At 40.4% G+C, this 26,287-nt stretch overlaps 1 long non-coding RNA gene across 2 annotated transcripts in view; it reads right to left on the reverse strand.

Annotated features, from left to right (window-relative positions):
- LOC139474497 (uncharacterized) overlaps positions 1-26,287 on the reverse strand; it is a 187,731-nt gene that overhangs the window by 111,684 nt on the left and 49,760 nt on the right. The gene's annotated exons all lie outside the window — the stretch shown is intronic.

Genomic DNA, 26,287 nt, shown 5'->3' on the forward strand with positions numbered 1-26,287 from the left:
TGGTCGGTCATTCATGCCACAGGCGCATGAAACCCTTGGTCATAAAACGCCAAGCCCAGCGCTGGACACAGTTTAGGCCGTATCATTTGATTTATATAAAAAGTGTTTTTTTCTGTTACAATAATTCTTGTTTTCTCAGACGCACAGCAAATAGCGACAGTGACATAATTTGACACACTACTGACAAACAGCCTTTCTGGTGAAGTCATTTGCAGTAAATAATGTGACAGACAAGCAAAGGTTAACTGATAAGAGAGACTTCGATTTTTTCAAAATGGCAGAGGACGAGTCGAAAATTTATATGAAGGAATCCGAACCGTTTAACCGAAAGCAGTCGTAACGTCTTTTATTGTTGTGATAATTTAATCGACTGTGAATTAAGGTTGTAACCTTAAAATACCGGAGATGTTTATTTGAGCCAAAGTGACTTGGGGTTTGGTCTGAAGGAAATGCTTCAGATTCGAGTTACACGTTTAGTGTCGATGCTCTGACTGTTCAGTAGATTGAGTACATGTATATTTTATGTGTGTCTCCGCTTTCTTTAGTATAGGTATAATACACCAGGCGTGTGCTAACACGTCGGCTCGTTCCTCGATGGAGGAAAACACTAAATTAACTTCCAGGCCCCGCCGTTGGAAAGGACGATTACTGATATGTTAGACTGAAAAATGTACGGTTAGATGATTTGGCCGTTTTTTGTACTGATGGTGATTTCAGCCGCGAGATGTGGAACTTAGATTGATATGGCAATGATTGAGACAGGATTGTGTCCTTGAATCCATACACGTGCCGAATAAGGTGTGTTTATAGTGCGGAAAGTGCAAAAAGAGTCAATCAAACACGTTTCTATCATAATAAATACCTCATCGGGGCTAAGACATTGCTCGAAAGGTCAACTATAGAGCCCAGAGAAAATACTTGTCCAAACTGGCAAACATAAACTTAACTGTATATATCTATACTGGAGAGAGAGAGAGAGAGAGAAAGATAGAGAGAAAGAGAGAGAGGGAGAGAGAGAGAGAGAGAGAGAGAGAGAGAGAGAGAGAGAGAGAGAGAGAGAGAGAGAGAGAGAGAGAGACACACACACACAGAGAGAGGGGAAATAGTTTATTAAGGTATTTACAACACTGTTGTTGCTGACAGTGTCCTCACATCTACATGATATAGTTAATTTTTCAAGTATATATAAAAACTTCCAGTTGCTTGTCGCCACTAAGTTCAGCGTCAAGTTGATACTTTGCTACAGAGACAGAGATTTGCATAAAAAGTCTAAAATGTTTAACCTGATAAGGTGGATAAAACGTTCATCTGTAACAAAACAAGATAATTTCAATATGTTAGGTTGTATACTTTGTAGCAAACTCATAAAACCGTGCCCCTAGTACGTATTTCCCTTAATTTATGACGTACGACATACCGTTGATGATGTCTTTCAGTGCTATGACGTCACGAAACGAAGTTACAATGCAGTCACAGCTTTACTCTCGTTTACTTTGGCCATAAGCAGTAGTTACATATCGTACAATTTTGATTGGTTCTCGTTTTGTTTGATATATATCTTTGACAACAGTTTGAGTTTCTCTGTAAATGCATACCAGCAGACACCCTGAACCCGATGTTCCAGGAACCATCTCAAGAACATATGAAAATATTTTACAGAAAAAATCAGTTTTTAAATTATCGTAATAAAATATGATAAGAGCCAAGATACCGTCTTTATTTAAAAAAACTGCAGTTATCTAGACTTGCCAACAATTATAGACTTGCATGGACTTCTTTTTGACATATTTGTTGCAGGGTGTGTATGACAGACTAGGAACCATAACATATGTCGAGTTATCAGTGGTTGCAGTTTAACGGAGATTCGAAGACGGTAGTGTTCTCATGGGACAGAGTTGTGTGTTAGCCGATAATTCGAAGTAGGCAGTTCCAGTAAAAGAGGTTTTACAGCATCTTGAATTCACACCTGTGGAAACCCTAAAATCGTTTTTTTTTTCATAAATGTTCATCTCCCATTTTTACAATTGTCAACGGCTCACATTTTAAGGTTCAAATGATAAATACGAATGACTATTTATTGCATTAATTACCGTTGGTCTACGTCTCCTTACAATACACGGTGAGTGTGCGGAGATGAAATAAAGACATTTGTGTACAATGGTCCTGGTCGCGGTTGTTAGAATCAGTTCAGCCAGAGGACCACGTGCCATGATGGTAGTTAAGGACATCCCTTTTGCTGGAATAATACATGCTTCACCGTAATCGTTCAGCACAAACAGTAGTTGGTACCAATAATAAAATTCACGATGAAGAAAAGGACAGATTTATTAAATCATATCTTGTTCAAATATTTCCGGGATTGTCATATGGGTTATTTCGCCTGGGCGATTTCACAGAGAAATCGTAAGAAAACGAGAGAAGGAATCATTGTTGTGGAAATGAATAAACGAATTAACAAAGTGAGCGAATGTAACAATTTGTGGATGAGTGAATGAGTAAGTTCGTATCTTTATATTGTCATATCAGTGATTGAAATCAATGACTTTCATATCCTATTGGTTCTGTATTGTTAAGACCACGTATGCCTGAGAAAACTAACTTAGTGGGTTATTCTTGGAGCGTAATCACCAGCTTGCGTAAAGGCGTCCCCGAATCGAAGGATATCAAAGAGCACTTCCGCGGTTTATAGAAACCTACTTCCGATGGTTTTCATAAATCAAAATGTAACAATACTGCGTCAGCATGTCACAATATAGAACTGATGAGGACTGCCGTGCAGGGCCGCTTTGTTCGCTTGACCGTGTTCTGTTTGACAAGGGCTATAACCCATGATTTGCAGGTACACACCGACAGAGGGCGGGTAGCTTCTCGTTACCGGTAGTTCACACCCGAACATGCGGCCGAGGCAACATGACCGCCCCGTCTTCACGCGAACGCCAATAATAAATGATACATTCGGCTGAATGCGCGTCTTTCAATGGTTATTTATTTCCGCCGAGCCGAAACAGAGTCAATAGCCGACGAGCCATAAAGGCAGGCTGAAACTGCAACAAAACGGCTGATCGAGCGAGAAGGCCGACTGACTATTGTTTGAATGGTGAATACAACTCTGGTCGCGTCATTGAAAGTCTTTCAGCTTAGCTATGACACAGCCCCGGCAGTATTCACACCGATACTAATCCTCCCCAGCAAATCTTATTAAAACGAGCGACTAGTGGCCCCCAATTCTCCACCCTTCCCCCTCTCCCCCTGCACGTGCTATATGCAACGTGTGTGGCCAGGGAAGGTCCCGGATGTGCCATTGCCTGTCAGTCCCTCCGAGGTGAAGTCTTGTCGAAATTATTTTCTGCGAACAATAGCAAGGAGAGTTGTGATCAGTCGGACACTCTCTGCCACCTAATAACGTTCGCTTCTCTCTTAAATAAATTACACTCGGTTACGTTTCCAAAATACCGCTCAGCACGCACAAGAAGAAACTACGTAATCTCGGTGCTTGGCGATTTTTTCATTATCACCCGGTCCTCCGCGATATATCTGATAATTTTCCACTGTGCATTGTGCTCATATTAATTACCGTCCTGATTGGTTTCTTCTATTGAGGGACATTATGAAGTAGAACTGGGGAGGAAAGTATGCTTAGTCAATATCACCCTGCCTGTAAAACCCATTACTAAACCTCTATTTGCGAACACACCAAGACGTCCTTGGAGAAGTGTCTTGTGAAGGCATAACGCGTCCCTCCTGGAAAAGAAAATTAATATTGCACTTCTAGTGATGATTTATATCTTTGCCTTTACACCTTCACCTAACGCGACTCAAGTGGGGTTCTCATGCTTTTAAGAAACACTTTTTCCAAGATAGCTCAGTCGCAATGTCTTTCACGTCTTTTGCAAAATTTATCGCTATCTGTGAACCCCACACCCGCGATATGTGAACCCGAAACGATGCAATTTTAGCACAAGGATCCGAATTAACCGTGGGATCACTTTTTGCGTCCCCGGCCCTGTTCCGTCTCACAGGATAATTACGTTAGTACACCGTCTCCAAATTTCCAACTCGCGCTAATTAATAATTTTGCCAATTGCAGACACCAATTTTCCAATAAATTGCATTATCGGATTTCTATTGCTGGTGGAGCTTTTGATCTCGGCCAAAAGTGCTCCGTTTGGAACCAAGGACATTGGCACATGCTCTGGCCCGCTTTGCACGAGCTGCGCGTGCACACGTGAAACAGAGACACTATGTAGCGTCGAAGATATAACAATGGACAAATGAGTCTGGTGCGACGCTGAAGATTGAGTCATGGGCCTGTATATTCACATTCACAATTCCAACTAATGCTGCCATGCCCACGTTCCTTGAACGACAAATTAGAGCTGCGTGTCACTTAACCGTGCTTGTTCTACCGCCGTGTGTCAAGGCCACGCAACAGTTAACCTTCCAAAACTGCCCTGTCAGATATATGATCCTGGTATCAATAACTGTATGATTAGAAAAAAACCCAAAGTAAAACTGGCTATTCTTCTTCGATAACATGACAGTATCAGTTTCGGTTATCGAAAATCTGTAATACAGTTTTTTTCTCGCCGTAGTGTCATCTTACAGCAGTTGTGTTTTCAGGAGTATGAAACGCGTTTGATCACAGATTACGTTAATGTTGACTATCCTGCACGGTGTGTGTGTCTAAACAAATTATGCTATAATCAAATGAAAGTTGACAGACAAAGACTGGAGTTGACGTATTTACGATATATATATTTTTTTGCCAACCACTGTCATCATGTAATAGGTTCATTACTAGTCTGTGATGAAAGATCTATTCAATAGTTCCCGATGACTATGAAAACGTGACCTAGACTAAGTCACGGTTTAATTTGCCCAATAACAAAGGTTGTATTGCGTGACCTATTTATATAATAAACCATAATAAAAGCAAAATCTATTATACTATGGTAATCGAAGAACATAAATCATGAATACAAAAACTATTGTGGATCTGTTTTGAATAGGCAGATCGATAGCAAAAATCATATTTCGGTAAATGATTTAGTACAGCTTTTACAACCTCGGTATAAACACATTACTACATTGGTTTAGTCTACAGACGAAGTTTACAAATGTTGGTTATTCGTGAGTGAGTTGGGGAACAACGCCAATTGGAACACCCTTCATTAATATCATGGCGTGCGGATCCACCATTTTCGTCAAAAAAGATAGAAATGTTTATGAAATATGTCGTATTTGGACATCAAAAGATGGAGTTCCCGCACAAAAACCTTCGTGAATCAGTTATAAGACATCCTCGGGTAGACGGCGATATACATTCCTTATGTTTATAGAAAGGGTTTCTTCACTTTTATTGTCCCATTTTCCATGTGCCTGGACGTCGTTTTCCGACTACTTGGTCATTTCAAAGTCGGTACATTCTACTCGAGATGTGTGGGAACCTTAAGAGGAACAGAATGTGCACGGTTTCCGTTTAGGTGACATTGAAGACGAATATACAACTTTATATATGTTTGTCTATTGAATGTTGACACACAATAATAAAGTTTCTCAATGAATACTTCTTTCCCGATCCACATACTAATAAATTACAATGTCAGTTGTTACAGAAAACTGACAATATGTAATTATAAATGAATTCAGGCCATGATTGTTTGTTTGTTTGTTTGTATGTTATTTAACGCCGCACTCAGCAATATTTCGGCTATATGACGGCGGTAAATAATCGAATCTGGACCAGACAACCCAGTGATTGACATCATGAGCATCGATCCACGCAATTGGGATACGATGACATGCATCGACCTGGTCGGCGTGCCTGACCACCCGATCCCGTTAGTCGCCTCAAACGACAAGCATAGTCGCCTTTTACGTCAAGCATGGGTTGCTGAAGAACTATTCTTCCCCGGATCTTCACGGGCCTAGGCCATGATTAAGTGAGTTGGGTTTAGGCGCCTCTTTGAACAATATTCCAGTTATATCTGTGTCAGCTTAATGTGGAAGAAAAGCCTGAAGTGATGCAGGTCTCAGACGTGACCCACTTCGGTGAAACCCACGAGCACGGGTATGGTGCTAACAAACCTAGAAACATAATCAAGGGCGAACCAGGATTCGAACCCACAATCATAAGTTTCAGGCGTGCCCGGAGGAAGAACCGCGGCGCCTTTGACGATTGGGCCATCCCTGCCCCCTTCATCTGAGGATTTCGATGTTGTCTAGACAATGTGATACCGTAATGTATTCCAAGATCGATAAACTCGACACAACCGACTTCGAGACAGCAGTATTTGCATTTTAACAATCAATTAACGTTTTCCTGAAACTGAATACGGAAGAAGGTTGAATCAGATAGCCTTATGAAATAATGGGACGGTTGGTTTCTTTATTCAGTTGGGACATATCCACATGACTGTCATCAACTTACAGTGAGTGAGTATGGTTTTACGCCGCTTTTGGCAATATTCCGGCTATATCACGGCGGGGGACACCAGAAATGGGCTTCACACATTGTACCCATGTCGGGAATCGAACCCGGGCCTTCGGCGTGACGAGCGAACGATTTAACCACTAAGCTACCCGACCGCCCCTCAACATACAGTCTTATCGAAATCTGAATATCAACATGCCAAGGGATTTTTCGCTCTAAGACTAGCATCGCGAATTTCGATGAAAAGAAAACAGCATTGTCCTTTAAGTGTCAGGGGTCATTTAAAGGCAACGGAGAGTTGTATGACTTATGATAAATGTCAGTGTCCATTAAAGTTGACAAGGTCTCGTAATACAATACGACATTCAAGCATGCATCTTCATGATGGTTTATCCCACGAGCAGCGATCATTCTGTGATGTCCCCTTCAAAGAAATTAATCGCGTGAATGAAAATATTATCAAGTTGATAATGTCAGCGTGGAGCTCAATGCTGCTATTTCTGAAAATGTCATCTAGTTGACAAAATAGTGTGAATGAATTTACGTGATCGGTTTATTACAATATATGATTAGTTGATAACAGAATTATTAATCACCAACCTTTTGGTATAGGTCAAATGTGACATTGTTGCAAGCCGGTTTGCGGGAGTAAACGAATATGAATCAGATCTATACTTTGTTCTAACATCATATATACGTTTATCAAGATACATCTACATAAGACAAACATCAAATATATACGTTTAAAAAGGTACATCTACATAGACAATCATCATTCTTGTGGTTGATATTCGAAATAGATCGGTGTTGTCATGTATCTGAATCCAGTCATTGCGGTTCTGGCATGTCTACCTGTGTTTTGTTTGCATATCAACCTAAGTTGGTATTCAGTCATACCTCTCCTCTATCCAGACTTTACGGCTTTATTCGAAACTGGTGTACAATAGTGGACTGTACTTAGAAATGTTACTTTTTCAGTTTCACCCATTCGAACTTTGTGCTTCACTCGTATTCATGGTCATAAGAGAGCCTTGATACTTTTTATTCAGTCAGTTTCTGAAGCGTTAGGGTCAAATGTTGGCCGCACCTTTTCTGTATTAATGGTAAAGGATGGATAAGTTACGATTGACTTCGAACTGATATTGTCAACACACTTAACGTTATTAACCCATAAAACCTGTCGTTCAAGATATATCCCATATCGGCCCTAAGTCTTGTATATATTTTTGTCCAATAACGTTTAATATGCTAAAATAATAAAAAAAAATCAAACAATCACGCAGGATCATTAAACTATAATCAGACAGTAAGTGATGCAGTACAAAAACAAGATTTATGGATAATTTGTGATTTAAAGTAAAAAACTAAGAAAGAAAAAGTAACCTTGTCAAACACCTACTTCCAAACCAGAATAAGTTTCGATATTCATAGATATTGGCAATACTTGTTTAATTGTAAGTATGTTTTGACTTTCTTAGTTAAAGACAATTTTAATGAAAGGTCTTCCACACGAGGGCTTCTGATTAAGGTATGATGGCATCTGTACAAGAATGCTATCAAAATAGCTTCGTAGTGACAGGTATGTGGACGCCGGGTGAGGAGCAAGACAAAAGTGAATGCAGTGTAGTAGTTAGTGCAAATACTCGACGGGGGTCATTGAGTACACGGCGTTAGTTACACAGTGTGTGTCAATAGCCCTCACCCATTGACACGGACATCACCTGCTGAAAACTGACCACCGCTGGACACCGTAATTAACCATTTAAGTGTCAGGGTCTGTTACACGGTAGCTTTTCACAGCCTGGTTTAAGTTTGATTTGCCATGAAGACTAGCGTCATTGTGTTGAGCCTATAATCCGACGGCTTGAATGGAGATGTTGTGGGATTCGAACACAGGATCATGCTTATAAGATGCCTGATTTACGCTGTTGCGAAATGAGCAATTGAGGGATAGAGATAAACATGTGACGGGGTCTGTTATACCTTGTAATATTACGGCAGGCATTCGATGTCACCATGTGGTTCTCCCCCTTTGTTAAAGGACGAATACTTGACTCTTTGAAATAGTTGACATTTCGTGAAGAATTGCTCCTGAATAAATCTGATTAATCGAGGGCGTTGTGAAAAGAGATATTTTACACAAGTTGAGAGGATATGTTTGAAATGTGTCTCCTCGTTAGAAAATAGTTAATAGTCAAATAAAAGTTTGTGAAAGCTAAAGCTGACTCTCATATAGACGATTTGATCTCTTTCGCTAAAACCGGTTTATATAAACAAAGAACAACACAAAAGGAGAGGGAGGGACTCGGATTTTATCGAAAAAAAAAATGTCCCAGAAAAAGCTTGAAAAAGGTTTGTATGTTTCGAACAATTGGAAAACAATGTTGCAAGTTTAGTTCCATAGATTTAACTAGAAATATATCTGGTATTGCAGATGTAGCTAAAAGATACCTACTCTCCATACTAAATCAATCCCAAAGGTGGTACTAATGGGTTTACCATGTGCCAACTGTCACAGTACTAAGACAAACTGCATGAGTATTTTTGGCTCCAAGGTCAGATGTAGAAGAAGAAGAAAATGAAGATGAAGAAGAAGAAAAAAAGACGAAAAAGAAAGAAGAAGAGGTAGAAGAAGAGGAAGAAGAAAGAAGAAGTTAGTTTACGATATGTACGGAATCGAGGTTGGACACAAATAAATCAGTGGCTGATAGCATGAGCAACTCCCACGTCGGCGACGTACGGTCGCACACTACGAACCTGACCACACACTGCAATAATTGATACCCCTTTCAGCCAGTTCTTACAACAAGCAAGGGTACAATTGTTTTACTTTGACGTAAGTTAAACATTCCCAGCAGTAAGCTTAAAATGCATCTATCGTTTACTCAAGAACAACGGAAACAATCAGTGCCTCCTCAGGATGGCGTGTATTGAGTTTCCGACATTTACAGCTGGAGAAACTGTCATCTTACCACATCAAATTTCAAATCAAAAACGTGTAACTGCGGTGTAACCTTGTTTATACAAGTTAGAAACAGAATGAAATCAAAGTGACGCGTGATGTATTAGCTCTAGTAATGCGATATAACCACAAGTCAGGGATACTTTCATTCACTTATCAACTGCCTTTAAATTAATAAACCGAAGCAGGTTTGACATATGCCATCGAAGAGGGGTTGATATTTCTGGTTTTCTTCAAGAATCATAAATGTGAGAGGTCAATCAAATGTCAGTACCAGTAATCTCTGCCACGTTTAGTCAACCCATACAGCCCGATTCCCGCTCCAGCTGAACGCAAGCAATTTGCTCATCTCAAATCTCGACGTCTAAATGGAAAGACGGGATGTTGATCAGTAAATGATACATGCTGTGGTAAACAAATTATGTTATTTATCAATACTTATCTACAATTTGCCACATGTCTATGTCTCTATTTTCACGAGACACATAATCCCGACTATTATATATAATTTAAAAAAAATCAACATTTGGATTTCTTTTGGTAGCATACGTTTGTTTGCATTCTTACATGTGGTTACGCTGACTTCATGCAAAGCAGTATCTGCAGCAGTGCAGTGTTTAACGTGTGTACGTGCTGGTATGAAGTACTTGAGGTCATAATCATAATCAAGTGCTTCCATCAATGCTTGCAATGTGGCTTACTTCACATAACAAGTTGGATACAAATTCAGAATATACTTCTAAAAAAAGTGCTTTCAAAAGTTTTGAATCTATAGTGACGTGCGATAGATTATAGATGATCTAGACCAGCAACATAATATAAGAAGTGTGCTTTTATGTTAGTCACTGATCAAGTATATCATGTTTATGTTATTCCCTGATAAAGTATATCATGTTTATGTTATTTACAGATCAGGTATATCATGTCTTTGTTATTCACAGATCAAGTTTGTTATGTTTATGCTATTCACAGATCAAGTATATCATGTTTATGTTATTCACAGAACACTTATGTTATGTTTTTTATCCACAGATCAAGTATATATTATCTTGTTTATGTTATTCAGATCAAGTTTGTTATGTTTATGTTATTCTCAGATCACGTGTTTGTTGTTTACGCTGCACCCAGCAAAATGTCAGCTATATGACGGTGGGCTGTACATTACCGAATCTGGAACAGACAACCAGTGATTGACAGTATGAGCACCAATCCGCGCCGTCCTAGTACGTTGACATGTTATCAACCAAGTCACCGTGTCTGACCACCCGATCATGTCGATAAGCATCGGTTACTGGGGACCAAGAATAACGCGGTATACCCTCGGGGGCCGTAATGGTGTATGGCTTGTAGCAAGAAAGACGACACGACGAAGGTTGTTTATGGCCATAACAACGTGGGTGTGGTGCTGACAAACCAAGGATTATAATCAGGGCATTCGACCATGACATATCGTAGTGACTAAGTTAGATTTAGCGCCGCTTTGCACAGTATTTCAGCTATATCACTGTGTGTCACCATTATATCGGGCAGCTATAGAGCCACAGGGTTCAGATGCTACCACTTCGATGAAGCCCACGGGGCCGGCTGGTCCCAAACCAGGGTTCATAATCGGATCTGATCTTGTATTCGAATCCACCACCAGCGCATCCTGTCACGGGAGACACATATCAAGAATCGCATCTCCAAGCCAATTATGCCCATACTTAATGGTGCCTGGCAACCGATCAAGGACTAAATATTGATATTTCAATCTCGGATCGTTTAAGATGTAATTGAATCCCTACATTTGGACGATTGTCAAGAAACCTAGTGTGGGTCACAAACGGCGCTGCAATGAACATGTAGTAGCTGGCGTAATAAACCGCACTGCAACAATTAAGCAGCAATTAGCGGCTGTTGCCTGATGATTTGACCAATTTAGACCACCATGCACCAACATCAAAGACAATTTATGCAAATAAGTAACAATGGTGTGGAAGCACATGTGCAGATTATACTGCCCAGACTTTGCACTAAACGACGGGCCACTGACCAGGTCACGGTAATTGTCGACGTGACATTGTCCATATTGAAAGCGAGTTTTCATGTTCATGCTTGGTATTTATAATGTAGCAAATATCATGATCATAACTATATTTACATCACAATTTATTTTACATCGCGGAAAGATGATGTTTTTCCTTCCTATTCTTTTCACATTTTTATTTCAGGGGTTAACTATAAAGGTCACGCCAATGCTCAATTATACATATTTTAATCATTGCGGAAAATGGGATTGCAATAGTTATTACATAGGTAACTTTAATTATAATCAGAATTTTAATCTAGTACTGAATACAATGCATGTGTATTTGCCTGCTGTGTTCATGACCGTCCACCCCAACCTTCTCCACACTACTTTAAATAACATATGTTTATTTATGGATACCTTCAGTGAATACCAGTTTCTTAAACATCACATTCTTTTCATCATCATCATCATCATCATCATCATCATCATCATCATCATTATTATTACTACTACTATTATTATTATTATTATTATTATTATTATTTAATTATTTATGAGCAAATTATATTTATTTTGGCGTATTCCACATTAATTTTGTTTATTTTTGTTGGTATATTTTAAATCTTCTTGGTCATAGACATACTAGCAATACAGAATTGAAATGTGTCATTTATAGATATATTATATTCATTTGAATTCATATATATTTCACCTGTATCTAATTTGTTTGTTAAATTGATGTTATTTCTCCCAGAGTTTTCACGCGAATTTAACCATAAACTGCCACAGAAAGACCAGGGTTTTGTGCAGGGTGTAAATGACATGCACAAGTTTATTCTTGTGGACGATATTCCTTGCATGTAGCTGTCAAACAAAATGTAATTCATTGCAAGCGTGCTCAGCATCTGGCTTTGCTGGAACCATTTGCTCTGTACGTGCATAGTTATTAATAGAAACACTTCACACAATGCGTGGAATCCGGACACCAACAGGGCAACCGTGATATCCGGAACCCTGTAAATCCAGACACCGCGGTAATCCACCTTGTAAAAGTAATGGGCATCACTTTATACCAGTTATGTATTAATCTGGAATTTTGTTAATTCGGACGATTTCAGTGGTAACGGCACTGTACGGATTCATGGGATTACATTATGCATTAATAAGATTAATTATTCGCTTGGGTTATTGATCAGCATTCTACGAAAATATTAACAAGAATTCTAGTATTAAATACATTGCATGTGTATCTGCATTCCGTGTTTATTATGTGTGATAATGCAGCTATATATGAGTGAGTATTGTTTTACGCCGCTTAAGCAAAATTTGAGCAATAGCAAAGGGGGGTGGGGGGTGGGTGGGTGGGTGGGGGAGAACACGAGAAATGACCTTTACCCATGTGGGGACTCGGACCCGGGTTTTCAGCGTGACGAGCGAACGCTTAACCACTAGGCTACCCCAGCGCCCCATCCACATGTGAATATTACAATCATCTACAACCGTCTTCACACTAACGTCAGAAGCATATGCTAGCCCTTCACTACAACAACTGAATTCAAACCAAGGACATAAATTTAATTCAAATGAGACGCATTATATTTCAATCCTGACGTATCCCCCTCCCTTAGAATAATGGGTGGAGAAGAGCTGGACTGGTGGTGTTGACATTTTGATGGACTCTGGCTATCAATTTCAATAAAATGGCTATAATTTATGACTTGAAGCAAGTAAATACACATCTTGGCCCAGGCTACCTGTAGGATTATCCAATTACAAAGCAGCATTATGGAGTGTGGCATGCTTATGTCTATGTAGCAGATTTATTGTGTTTCTGGAAAATGATATGGCCATAAATAAAACCGCCATGGGGGTTTTGACGGCTGGGAAGCCACGCTAGATGGTCTCGATGATGCGACTCCTGCCACTTGGTGTTTCTTAAAAACCTAGAGTCACAATGTAGCATTCATACTTGATGAGCTTTGTGAGCGTTGTGTTATTGAAAATAATATAGATATAGTACGTAAATAATTCAATGGATGTGTTGAAATATACTTTTCGATAGAATTAACATTTGTGGTTTCATAAATATTTATGCATTCAAAATTAGAATTTTGAACCTTAAAACATGCATGCCAAAGTCGTTTGTATCGAAATATCCGTTACAACGTACCTCAGTTTAACACTGAGATCATCGTGATTGTTCATATGATTGGCGAATTTCGATTGAAGCGACATTAATGTAAGTAGCAGTGAATGTACGGGCTGTTCGTGGTTTGATGGGTTTTGTAAACCTTTTTCTTAAATACTTAAGATTGATTAGATATCAATTTCAAATCCTTAGCTCTGTGACCTGATGGATCTATAGGTGATGCTTCATGGGCAGTATTGTAACATCTGTTGTGAAGGGAAATTAAATCAATTCAGTTCGTGCTTGGGGTGAATTAAAGCCAGAAAAAAAAGACACAGGAGGTGTATTAATCAGTAACGTTGAAGGATGCACCTACTCACCTATATACCTACTTAATGGACATGTTAGTTGCGTTTCTTATTGGTCAGAAATGTTGAGTTATTTTATGGTACATGGGAAGAGATTTTTCATGAATACCTTTCTCGTTATTTGATTGCTTAAATATAATTTGTATCATAGGTAAAATATACCCCAGTTGTATATGTGTCTCGATTAAAACATTTATGTTTTGGGTACTTTCAGTGAGTATGTTTCTTAAACACCGAATCCTTATCTTAATATATTCTATTGCAGAGGAAATCATTACTGGATTCAGAAGAACTTTATATTTAAAATATTTATATAGTCTTAACCTCAGCTTCGTTACACAGAATTGTGGCATCAAAATAATAATAACATTGTCATCTGTAGAAAGATAGATAGTTAAAACCTTTTTACGTGAAGAATGTATCACCAAGTGGTGTACATATCTGTGTCAATAACCGCGTGTCCTCACCCAGCTGTTGTCTATTTCACATTGAGATGTCTATTTCAGTGAGACGGTGGGGAAATTGACGAATGTTTTCCCAGGTCAATTGCACATATGTTGTATGTCTGACTAGGCTCGAGTAGACATTAGAGAACCGGGGATGGGTCACTTGGAAAATACACAAGTCTTTCTAAGGAATTAGATGACGACTGGCTACGTTTACATCCCAAACAAGTCTAAGAAATCCAACCCAATTATTCACAATTGATAGAGCGACAGACAGGAGCTTCACAACTCCAGTCGAATTGTCAAGCGTATTTGTGTGACACGAGTTGGTAAGCTCTACACGACTGCTATGTACAGAGTTTGCTGGGCGGGTGTTGGCGCAATGTACTTGCATACCCAGACAACCTAATGCATGTGCCAATTGGAAATATGACACTTGCGTCGTATATAATCTATACTGCTTTATTTCATCAAATAGGTTTCTCTTGAATGTTTTAGCTATTTTCCTTTCTGGAAATATTGAGACATTTTCAATATATTTTCATTTATTGAAAACGAAACAGCACGGGAGAACGTGATATAAGCGTGATCATAAATCTTTATCAACGATTTCATCCATTATATTGGTAATAAGATTTCAGTTATTTTGTTAATTGTGATTCATTTTGAGCAGAATAGCCAAACCGTGTCCATTAGCATGGTTCAATCAAACGTAGACATGTCCGAATTGATCTAAATGCACTGGTGAAATGACGAGATGGAGACGCAAAATTATCTAGGCAGTAATTGAAGCCAAATGCACACAAAACAGCAGTAGTAGGTCTTTGAACGGCATTTAGAAGTGATACACATCAGAAAGATAACTTATGGATGTTAACTTCTTTATTATGAGGAACACAACGTTCGGAGTATATGCGACCTGATGAAGGAGTAAGCGTATACTAGAAAGATAGAAATTAACATCCATAAGTTTTCTCTCTTAACAGCAGAGATTTTATGTTCACATATAACCATATCTTTCACATACAAAACATTGTTTTAATATCCAGTGGTGTTGAATATTCATATATAGTAATAACACCCTGTCAATTTCAAAATATTATCCTGTTTACGCGTTTACAACACTCAACTTCCGTGTTCAGTGATGAAGAAGCTGTAAAAAATATCGAAAAGTTCAACACAGATTCGTATACGAAATAACAACAAAGAGACGCTATAATTCCGCCTAATAAACTAAAAAAATCAAACTTTTTATCCCTATCCATTGACAAGTGAAACGTATTTAGACTGTAAATTAACACAAAAAGTTGACAAGAGACTGGTTGCAACATCTTTCTAGTAAATTAGCGTCCTTGACGGGCGAGTTGAAGGGGCTGCCTATCGGCCAGGCATCCTTTGATTGACAGTCGCCGGGGCTCTGCTTTTGTGTAGAGATTAAAGGGATTGATTGATGATTTTGTGGCGATTAATGCACAAATGATAAGAAGCAATTTCGTCAGCGTGCCATTACTCAGTGACGTGTTCGAGGGGCAAGGGGAAATGCCAGATTTCGCCAGCCCTTTAGCCGGCAATCGCTGTTTACATGATTTGAGTTGTTTGTATCATTTGTAATTGACACCAGGCTTATATTTCCTACTGTCACCGTGAAGTTTTGTGTTGATTTATATTTTTACATCTTGTTATACAGAGTGAATGTTGATTATGAATGACGAAAGACATTTTGATATTTGGAATAGGTGCCGGAATTCTGAAATCCATGTCACGTGGTGTGTCTACTGCGGTGAGTGACTTTGTTCGAAATAGGCCTCTGCTCACACAGTAGTGAACAGCCAGCCTCAGGGTGAGATGGTCGTGTAACTGAAAACCCTCTAGCGCCTCATAAGGCAGCATGAATTGTATATTCCCCAGGGAGATGAGAATGGAAAACGAGTGCACACTGATCCATTGTAATAATGTAGCACAGTGAGCGTGCATCCGAGTGTGACTTCGTCGCCTAACAAATGTCCATTATTATGATTATTATGATTATTATAATCATGTACAGATTAAAATGCAAAAATGCAGCAAAGTGTGTGTGGGTGATCCTGGCATTATTATTATTATTATTATTATTATTATTATTATTATTATTATTATCATCATTATTATTGACAGATTAAAATAGAAAATGTAGCAAAGAGGGTTTGGGTTGGTGAGTCAGGCTGATTAGGCTCATCATCAGCTCAGGGCCCTTGTCCCCTCTACACGCAGCCCAGACAGTGAATGGGACTTCTCTCGGGAAGCACTGCCTAGTCAAACCCACCCAGAACTTTTCGGAGAATGTGAAGAGTCCCCAACACTTCAGCCTTCTTCATTATCCCTCCACATATTCTGGGTCGTACCTTGGATGGACCTCGGCAACAAAACCGAAAGCATGGTGAAGTCGGTAATAAAAGGATCGAGCCACCCCATCATGTCACTTAGGATACTGTGTTTGTGCCAAAGATGGGCATCCACCGACAATGTGTTTGACATTCTCATTACAATCATTGCATATTCTACATTTCATATTTTCATTTTGATGCAAAATCACCCATTGACGGTTTCAAGTGGGAAGTGACTGGTCTTGAGCAGCAAGCAGAAAGCCTTCTGTTTCACTTTGCAGGCAAGCAGACTGCATCCGACCGAAGGACTCCGCAGGGTTGCTGATCCTCTCAACACACTGCATACAGACTCGATGCAGTGGTCGTTCAGATAGCCTCTCCCTGAAAAACTAAGGCTGGGCCGATTTGATATGGCACTTCGCTTGGCTGACACTCGTTTCTGTACCGTCCAGCAGTACAGAACCATCAACAAAATCAACATTAACATTGAGATTATGTCCCAAATCCTATTGTTCCAAAGGTTGCAAATCTGAAATAGTACATTCATTACGAGGCACACAATGTTGCTATTCACTGGCACTAATAATCATCTAACGTTTTAACGTGAAAAAACAACAAGGACAGTTATTTATAGCAAGAATGTGGACATCTGTACGGTGATAAGGACAGATCTATATCTCAGTAGAACAAACCAGTATGTGCTCCATGAAGCCACACGCAGTGTTTGTTTGCAATCCAGGGTGTAACACTTTTGCATATAATGTACTTACATTTCTATTTATTATCGCACTGTTTAACACAATGTAATTATTGCCGCTTTGATGACGGGGCAGACTGTTGCCTGATGTACCTGATGTCCTAAGTAGGGTGATGGAGCCGCTGTATGATGCTGTATTAATGTACCGGGTCATGTACTGGTATTCTTCATAATGCAGGTACCACTAAGCCTGTCCATATTCGCAAGGCTGCATCTTAGGTATGTCATGTTTTAATATAATTAACATTAGATTTTGAAACGTCATTGTCATAGAGAAGTATCTACAACGTTATGGACAACTGTCTGCGTGTTTGTCACTGTGCAGTTAGCAGCATGGTAAACACGTTCTTAGGGTCGTATTTGATATATGATACAAGATAATACGATACGATACTATGCGATACGCGATGTGGTTCGGTGTGGTGTGGTGTGGTGTGGTATGGTGTGGTGTGTATGGTATGGTGTGGTGAAGGGTAGAGTAGGTGTGGTGTGGTGTGGTGTGGTGTGGTGTGGTGTGGTGTGGTGTGGTGTGGTGTGGTGTGGTGTGGTGTGGTGTGGTGTGGTGTGGTATGGTGTGGTGTGGTATGGTGTGGTGTGGTGAAGGGTAGGGTAGGTGTGGTGTGGTGTGCATGATATGGTGTGGTGAAGGGCAGGGCAGGGCAGGGCAGGGCAGGGCAGGGCAGGGCAGGGCAGGGCAGGGCAGGGCAGGGTAGCTGTGGTGTGGTGTGGTGTGGTGAAGGGTAGGGTAGGTATGGTGTGGTGTGGTGTGGTGTGGTGTGGTGTGGTGTGTATGATATGCTGTGGTGTGGTGAAGGGTAGGGTTGGTGTGGTGTGGCGTGGCGTGGTATGGTGTGGTGTGTATGTTATGGTGTGGTATGGTGTATATGAAATGGCGTGGCGTGGTGTGGTGTGTATGGTATGGTGTGGTGAAGAGTAGGGTAGGTGTGGTGTGGTGTGGTGTGGTGTGGTGTGGTGTGGTGTGGTGTGGTGTGGTGTGGTGTGGTGTGGTGTGGTGTGGTGTGGTGTGGTGTGGTATGGTATGGTGTGGTGAAGAGTAGGGTAGGTGTGGTGTGCATGATATGGTGTGGTGAAGGGTAGGGTAGGGTAGGGTAGGGCAGGGCAGGGCAAGGCAGGGCAGGGCAGGGCAGGGCAGGCCAGGGCAGGGCAGGGTAGGTGTGGTTTGGTGTGGTGTGGTGTGGTGTGGTGTGGTGTGGTGTGGTGAAGGGTAAGGTAGGATAGGGTGGGGTAGGTGTGATGTGGTGTGATGATAATATATCGTTAGATATATGAAACATGACATGATATACAATGAAAATAGTCCAAACAGAACCATCCCTTCTTTATGTCAACGGTGATTACGAAGTCATGTGACATAGTATCGTATAGTATAGCCTGACTTTATATAATGTATGGCAAGATTTACCACATTTCGGCCAACTCGTACTGTTATAAGACTTTTTCTTCCACCCCAAGTGAAACGTTACGCCCGCCCCACACGAATAAAATTGGGTCAGTGACCTCTCGTGGATGAATAAATTCCACGGTGCCCTAATTTGCCCCACTGCGTACTGAAGCGTGTCGTCACAGTGGGACTAAGCGGTCCTTGATTCTAGGTTAGGTTTGTGTTTCTCCACAGTGTCACATTGACGGGTCTGTAAACACTACAGGATATTAATGTCGATGGCTACTTGCCACAGTATATTCCTCAACTCGCTGTCGACAGCGTCAACAAACACTGATATAAAAAATACGAATCACGGTGATCATAGTAATGTGGCATCTTCGTTTGGCCATTACGGCGCGAGTGCAAACCGCTCAGACACACAGTGAACTGGATATGCACTGCAAGGTCAAGGTCACTGTTTGGTTTTTAATCGTCGATATTTTACTTTCCGAAAACAAATGCCCCGACATCAAAGTCTGTCGGGTATATCAATGGGAGTTAATTACGTGAACATCGGTTGTGCTTTGTCAAAAACATGACGCACCCATGCATGGTAGGTCCCTCTGCGAGCTGATAAGTACTGTGCTCCAGGCATCCATTGGCACTGTCTCCTTGTGGCAATTAGGTAATTTTCATCTCATCATATGTAATTCCCTTCTTAAATTATGTTTTCTAAATGAAACGTCAGTTTCTAAATGTTTGCCAATTCAAATCTATTTCACACATGTTTAATTTCGCTTTCAGCCTTTGAAATCTGCCCCACTTTATTTCTTCCATACTTTAAATTCTTCATAGATCACAGAATGTAAACAGAACACAAATTGCGTTTTTTTCACCCAGCCTGCCATCGAGAGTGTAACAGGCAATTTTCTATAATAACAGTCACTTTCACGCCAGAGAATAATTTTATAGGCTACCGGTCATCTATATCGGTGACAGCTATAGCGAAATATACACGCCGGTGCTGATTTCACTGCAGATCAAACGGGTTCAAATTACAATAATTGCGAAAATGATTTGACATTGGCAAACTACAGCTTGCAAGAGGTCAGCAGTGTAAATAATTATTCGCAATTTTTTGGAAGCTGTTAGCGAGGATAATTTGAGTCTTAAGATGAAAGTTTATCCGCGTGTCTCATTCATCAGTGTTAACAAGCTCTATATATGCTGTCATCCCGTGGAGTTATATGCTATGATAAAACAATTTCGACAATTTATGATCCTATAATTCTATTATCGAGCGTAGGTCTTTTCAAACTGCACGGCCTATAGGGTAAGCATTGCCACAGTATCAGTTGATAGAGAAAACAGAGGGTTAAGTTCTTTCAACATGAATTATAATTCAAAGTGTTAGCATGTTTGATGTTGTGTGTCTACCCCCAATAAGGTTTTCTCTGATAAACATTAAAGATTGGAAATGCAAATTGATTGCATGATATAAAAGAGGTGATTCACAGCTGATATCGCTCTTCACTGGCTCCAGGTTTAACCATTTAAGTGCTAAAGAGGTTAAATTTTCAAACACACCTCACTCAGTATCCAAACGGATCATTTTGTAATTTTGATAATTGAAATTAAAGGTAACCATTTGACCTCTATAACATTACAAACTAAATTTAAAAGCTCATAAGGTTTAAGTTCAAAAGTAATCCTCTCTATCGCGAGGTACATTTACACAGATGTAGTTGAGTGGGAGATTTCGTGAAGCGTATTTACTTAGTAAACGTGGCCTGCGATATATTTCAATCGCTCGTCCCAGTAGTGGGGCAGGTAAAAAATCTAATTTGAGAAACCTACCTAGGGGCGAGCGTGAACAAAGAACAATGCTCAAACGTAATCCCATATGGGGGTGATAAGCTTCAGACCTCTGCACAATGCTGTGACGGAGTGGAAAGATTTCAAAGGAGTTCCTACCTTGAGAATGGATGGTGATATCCGTTCATATAATGCTATCCTCAGATATGAACAAAAATATATTGAAAGCACTTTGTAAGGTAGAAGATGAAGTAACGTCCGTATGCCCGGCAAGCTAAGCACGCTTTCCCCATGTCTCGTCGAAACCTAGTCTCAGAGAGAAAAGGGGACCGAGGAATTTATTCACGACTCGGCGCTCAGATCGGATTACTGAATCGCGGTGGTTAAAATTCAGCAGCTTCGCGATTAACTAGTTTTTGAGAGAGCATCTCTCTCCCTAATTTTCAAGACAGACAATGAACTGAACGAATCTCATGAATAATATAAATATGCGATTAGGAGCACGTTTTCCGATAAAGCTAGCCGACGGACCCGTCTTCTAATGCCTAAACAGTGACTTGAATATAAAGGAAGCGAATGGAATACAGAAACTGTTCTGTCCCTGATTATCGGCCTTTATGATTCCCAAAGCCCAGGGATCCAATGTATATTGAAAACCCAATGAAGGATGGAACATACGGCTTCTGCGCATGCGTGACGGTCGGAATGTCGGACTGTTTTTATTTTGGGGAGCTGTAACAGAAGCGAGTCAATGGAGGGGTAGCGAGGTTATGAAATATGTATGTCAAGAGCACGCTACATGGAAATGAAAACGCCTTTTTTTTCGCCCGTTTGCATACATGTTTACAAATTCGTTCTTTTGATGCATTATATTGCTATCAGCCGAAGATGAATGGAAGTTGACAAAACCAATATCACCCTGTAAGCTACGCTCGGGGTTTAGACTGATTTAGTGTTTGTAAAACGCATAAGTATGAATGCTATACTCAATATGATTTCATATTCACAAATACTTGATGATATTGTTGCTGATGCTGAGTAATATAAGCCTAAATAACGTCAGTCCTCTTTTCTACGAGAAGCAAGTTCGCTGGCTTTACGTTTTAAAGCAATCAATGGGTGTTTGTTGTTTAACGCCACACTCGACAATATTCCAGCTATATCGGTAAATAATCGAGTCTGGAGCAGACATTCCGGTGATGATATCATGAGCATCTATCCAAGCAATTGGGATACGATGACATGCATCAACCTAGTCATTGAGCCTGACCACCCGATCTCGCTAGTCATCGTTCCACAAACATTTCGCCTGTTACTAAAACAATCGTAGTTATGATGAACGATGTGGTGTATATGTTTACAGAATGACACTGATAAGGCTTATTGTTTGTGTCCTCATTTCATCAGTCAGATATATGTTCATCATAATAGGATTGGGATGTAGTTTAGAACCATGAGACTAAATATCGGCTACAACTCGATAAATAGTATCCGTGGTAACAAAGGCAATTAAGATCATCTTTTGTGTGCACGGACATTACGGAGCCTCCTTATCTTGAATGGAAATATATCATCTGAACTTAAAGCCAGACGTGTTACTTGTAATGTAATATTACGAACAGCATCCCTTAACGTAACATCACCCTTTTTTACATAACTTTATCCAAACCCTTTCAGAGATAGGTTTCCTGAAACTTGAGAAATAGATCATTTCTCATATTTAATGATCGAGGTTGCCTCAGCCTTCTTCCAATGCGAAATAAAATTCCAATAAAATCCCCCACACAATGGTAAACCTATATTTTACACTTGTACGTCTGTTAAATATACCATTACAAGCACGTTTCGCCCTTCCAGGAGATTACACCTGCATCGGTCTCCGTCCCGGTTAAAAGTCCACAATTAGGCAGCATTGTCTCACTTCCAGATGTCCGCTCTCCAACACTGTCTTTGGCAACGTAGCTGGGCGTCTAACGCGGGCCTGCATAAACGGATCCAAAGTCAATTAGGGCTGTTAGTTGGGTAATCACACGAAAAAATGGATTCCATGTAGTGCTTGCTTTTTCAGATTTGATGGCAAAGGAGTTGCTGTGTAGCAGAAAACGCAAATAAAAAAGTTCCGTAACGTATTAGACCGTCCTCCGTATCAGATTAGATGAGATGGCTGAGCCACGACGGTTCGTTTAGGAAGATGAGGCCATTTGCTCTTTGTAATATACTCGCCTAAGAACACACTACGGACCATGGAGGGCAATAAACGAGAGAAAATCATATCCCGTGCTCGAAAATAAAATGAACAAACACCAACGGCCCATTACAAGCGTTTGAACAGGCACCGATAATTAAATATACTGAGCGAGATTTCTTGGTGTTGAGAAGACGAGGGAATTCAGGTCGCGGTTAGGAAGATTCTTCAAAGGAGGTCACGTGAGCTCTCGGAGTTATCTTGGCGAATACTGTTTGATTAACTTGTGATGAAAACGCACCTGTGAAAATAGGGGACAATAGTGGCAACACTGTGCGTATAGCTTCAACGTTTGCGGTCAAGTCGACACTACGCATGCCACTCTAATTGAAACAGTTGATGCACTGCAATGTGTTTGCTGTGAAATCTGAACGAGTGCTCTTCGTGTTACAAGACACCATTGGATTGATCCTCTGAGGCGATGGGACGGACAAGGGTTTGGGTCTACACAGTTGTGAAGGGACGTAACCTTTGTAAACCTTACATGTAGCTTTATACACCGAAGTGTTGTATCATTGGGTTGGGCTTTGTGGAGGTCACTGTCAGTGCTGAAGTATAGTCAAACATCGTTAATTCGAACCCTATTTTGTCGACATGTCGTTCAAGACAACTTGTCAGAATCGTTGTCCACACTTTGCTCTAATATCGGCGCTCCGTTTATTTCGAAAGACGGATGACTCGAATTACGTTCGATGGTTCATATGACTTTGGGTAAACGGTTCTACAGTTTATGGACGTAATGCAAACTGTAGGAGATAATGATATCTTTTTGTCCATTTATATACCATCTTATTGGGATTCCGGTTTAGGTCACGTGGTTGACAGTCCATGCTGGTCGAACGGGACTATATGGGTCGGGTTGTTCGGCTGGCTGACTTGATTGATTGGTGCCATGGTACCCTGGCGGCAACCCGTGAAGCTCCGGGGTAGAATAGGTCTCCAGCAACCCATGCTTGCCGTAAATGGCGACTATGCTTGTCGTAAGAGGCGACTAACAGGATCGGGTGGTCAGGCTCGCTGACTTGGTCGATGCATGTCATCACTTGATTATCTGGCTCACACGCGTTTATTTACAGTCCTTTGTCATATAACGGCATTGAACAACAAACAACAAACAAACGAACGAACACATTAATAAACCATAAGCCCGTCGAGATAATACAAAAGGACAATGATACACATTCATACAAAATGCATTGAATTTGGAATGAAGGATGCATTTGAAAATACTATAGATACTAAAACAATATTGACCACATGAGGTGTGGCAATTCATGTTTAGTTAGTTATTGATTGTGGGAAACATGAAACTTCACAACATCCAACACAGAACTGTTTTTCTCCCACGTGGAAACTGTCTGCCAGGGCGTGACAAATAGGAGCGGCGTTAAACACCCAATGACATTGATCAGTTACTCGCTGTGAAACTAGCGGTACAATACAGACTAAAATAGTTTAGTTAAGGACATAGATGCTACAAGTTTCCATAGCACCTGGTGTTCTCTATATTTAGTAATATTTTGTCGGAGCATTTCCCGTTTATCCTCCTTAGCGTGTGTAAACGTTGTGTGTGTGTGTGTGTGTGTGTGTGTGTGTGTGTGTGTGTGTGTGTGTGTCCCAACACCTGGTGTTCTGTCTCTACCCTCCTTGTTCACACATGCCCACCTTACCATGACTGGTTATATCTATCAAGTATTTTTTCGCAACAACCGGTATCATATGAATCTAATCTCACTTTCATCAATATTTCATGTGTTATTGTAGTTTTTGTGCCCATCCATCATTAATGTCCAGTGTAAAACGTCATCCTACCATCAATGAGTCACAACACCTGGTGTTCTCGGTACTTGTGTAAATATCTTTGACAAGGAATGTCACTAGTGTGTTTATCCTACATTCAATATTTACTTTCAGTCGTGGTCAATGATACGCGCTAAGCCCCAATTGAGACCTTGAATGCGGAAGACGTACCATTGCAACATCAATTTGAAGTTTAAATGAAACAAATAAATAGAATATATGTTTCCATAAAGTATGTAACATCATTGCGATACCAATCAACATAAATGTCATTAGTCGTGATGGTGACATGTTATGTGTCAGAGATCACAAACGGCGTCAATATGACAACAATCACGAGTTGCCCCCCAGATGTTGCATATGGCTTAGCGTTGACAGCGACTTTGTACTGAGGGAACACATGGATTTGATGTGAATTGAGGAGAATTCTCTCCATTGAAACCGCTACCACTGTTTGGTCTGACATGGCAAATAGAGCGATCAATGCCTTTATTTGCCTCTATTTAGTTAATAATGATATACAAGCTTACATGTGTTCGATTTGCAGGAAGAAAGCGACGCTTCTGTGTTCAACTATATATAGTGCTCGTGTGTTGTGCTGCTTGTCCGGACTAATGCCGATTTTACAGTGCTAGCCCGCAGTTTAACATGAATATCCTAATATAAATTATACCTAGCCTAGAGCAGACATACAATTTGTCCTAAATAACGCTACCCTGTTTAAACGCAGTTGGCTGTATTAAAACTAGAGTGACTTGAATGTGGGTACCAGCCCACGTAGAGTCACGCGGGCCACAGGCGTTTACTCTCGTGAACCCCAAGGTCTTGTCTGAGGCATCGGGTCACTGTAGATGTGACTATATAACCAGCGTTGTTATAACGAAGAGACAACCCTGCATATTGCCTTGTGGTAAAACCACAGGGTGCTGAATGATATTTTACGCCGCAGTCAGAGGAATATTGCCTTTTCCCTGCCAATGATCAAATCTTGACCAGGCACAATTGTGGCGATGCCGTGCGCAACGTCTAAAGGTGTCAGTAACGTGTGCCCAAATCAGCCCAAACCTACGGTCGTAGGTTCGATTCCCAGACGTATATCCATTACCTAGTATTGTCAGCACCATAACCAACAGTCGAAAGCCTCACTCACTTTAACATGGCAACTGGGTATCCATTCTCACTCAAAATCCTTACATGATGCACAACGTGCAAAAAAGGAACTTCGGATAATACGAACTGTTTCTGAACGTCCCCTAGACTTCGTTACAGCCTGAGTACACTGCACGTATACTGATCAGTCCTGAATACAAACGATAGCATCTGACTCATTACGCTGGTAAACGAAGTTGACACAAAACCCTTTATAACGAACCACGCTCAAATGTAGGTCATCTATCATTTAGGTATATCTGTTAATGATATTTTTTTCTATTATTTGGAAATGGATATTCCATGACTTTATACAACTGTGATGGAGTTATACAAGCATAAATATTGATTTTTCATAACACTGGCGTTTTAGAAGTATTTCATAGTTTTAGCTGTTGCCGACTGTGATAGCTGAACACAACATGT

Source organism: Haliotis cracherodii, unplaced genomic scaffold (assembly GCF_022045235.1).
Source record: "Haliotis cracherodii isolate W230 unplaced genomic scaffold, xgHalCrac1.p SCAF_3, whole genome shotgun sequence".
Taxonomy (NCBI): Eukaryota; Metazoa; Mollusca; class Gastropoda; order Lepetellida; family Haliotidae; genus Haliotis; species Haliotis cracherodii.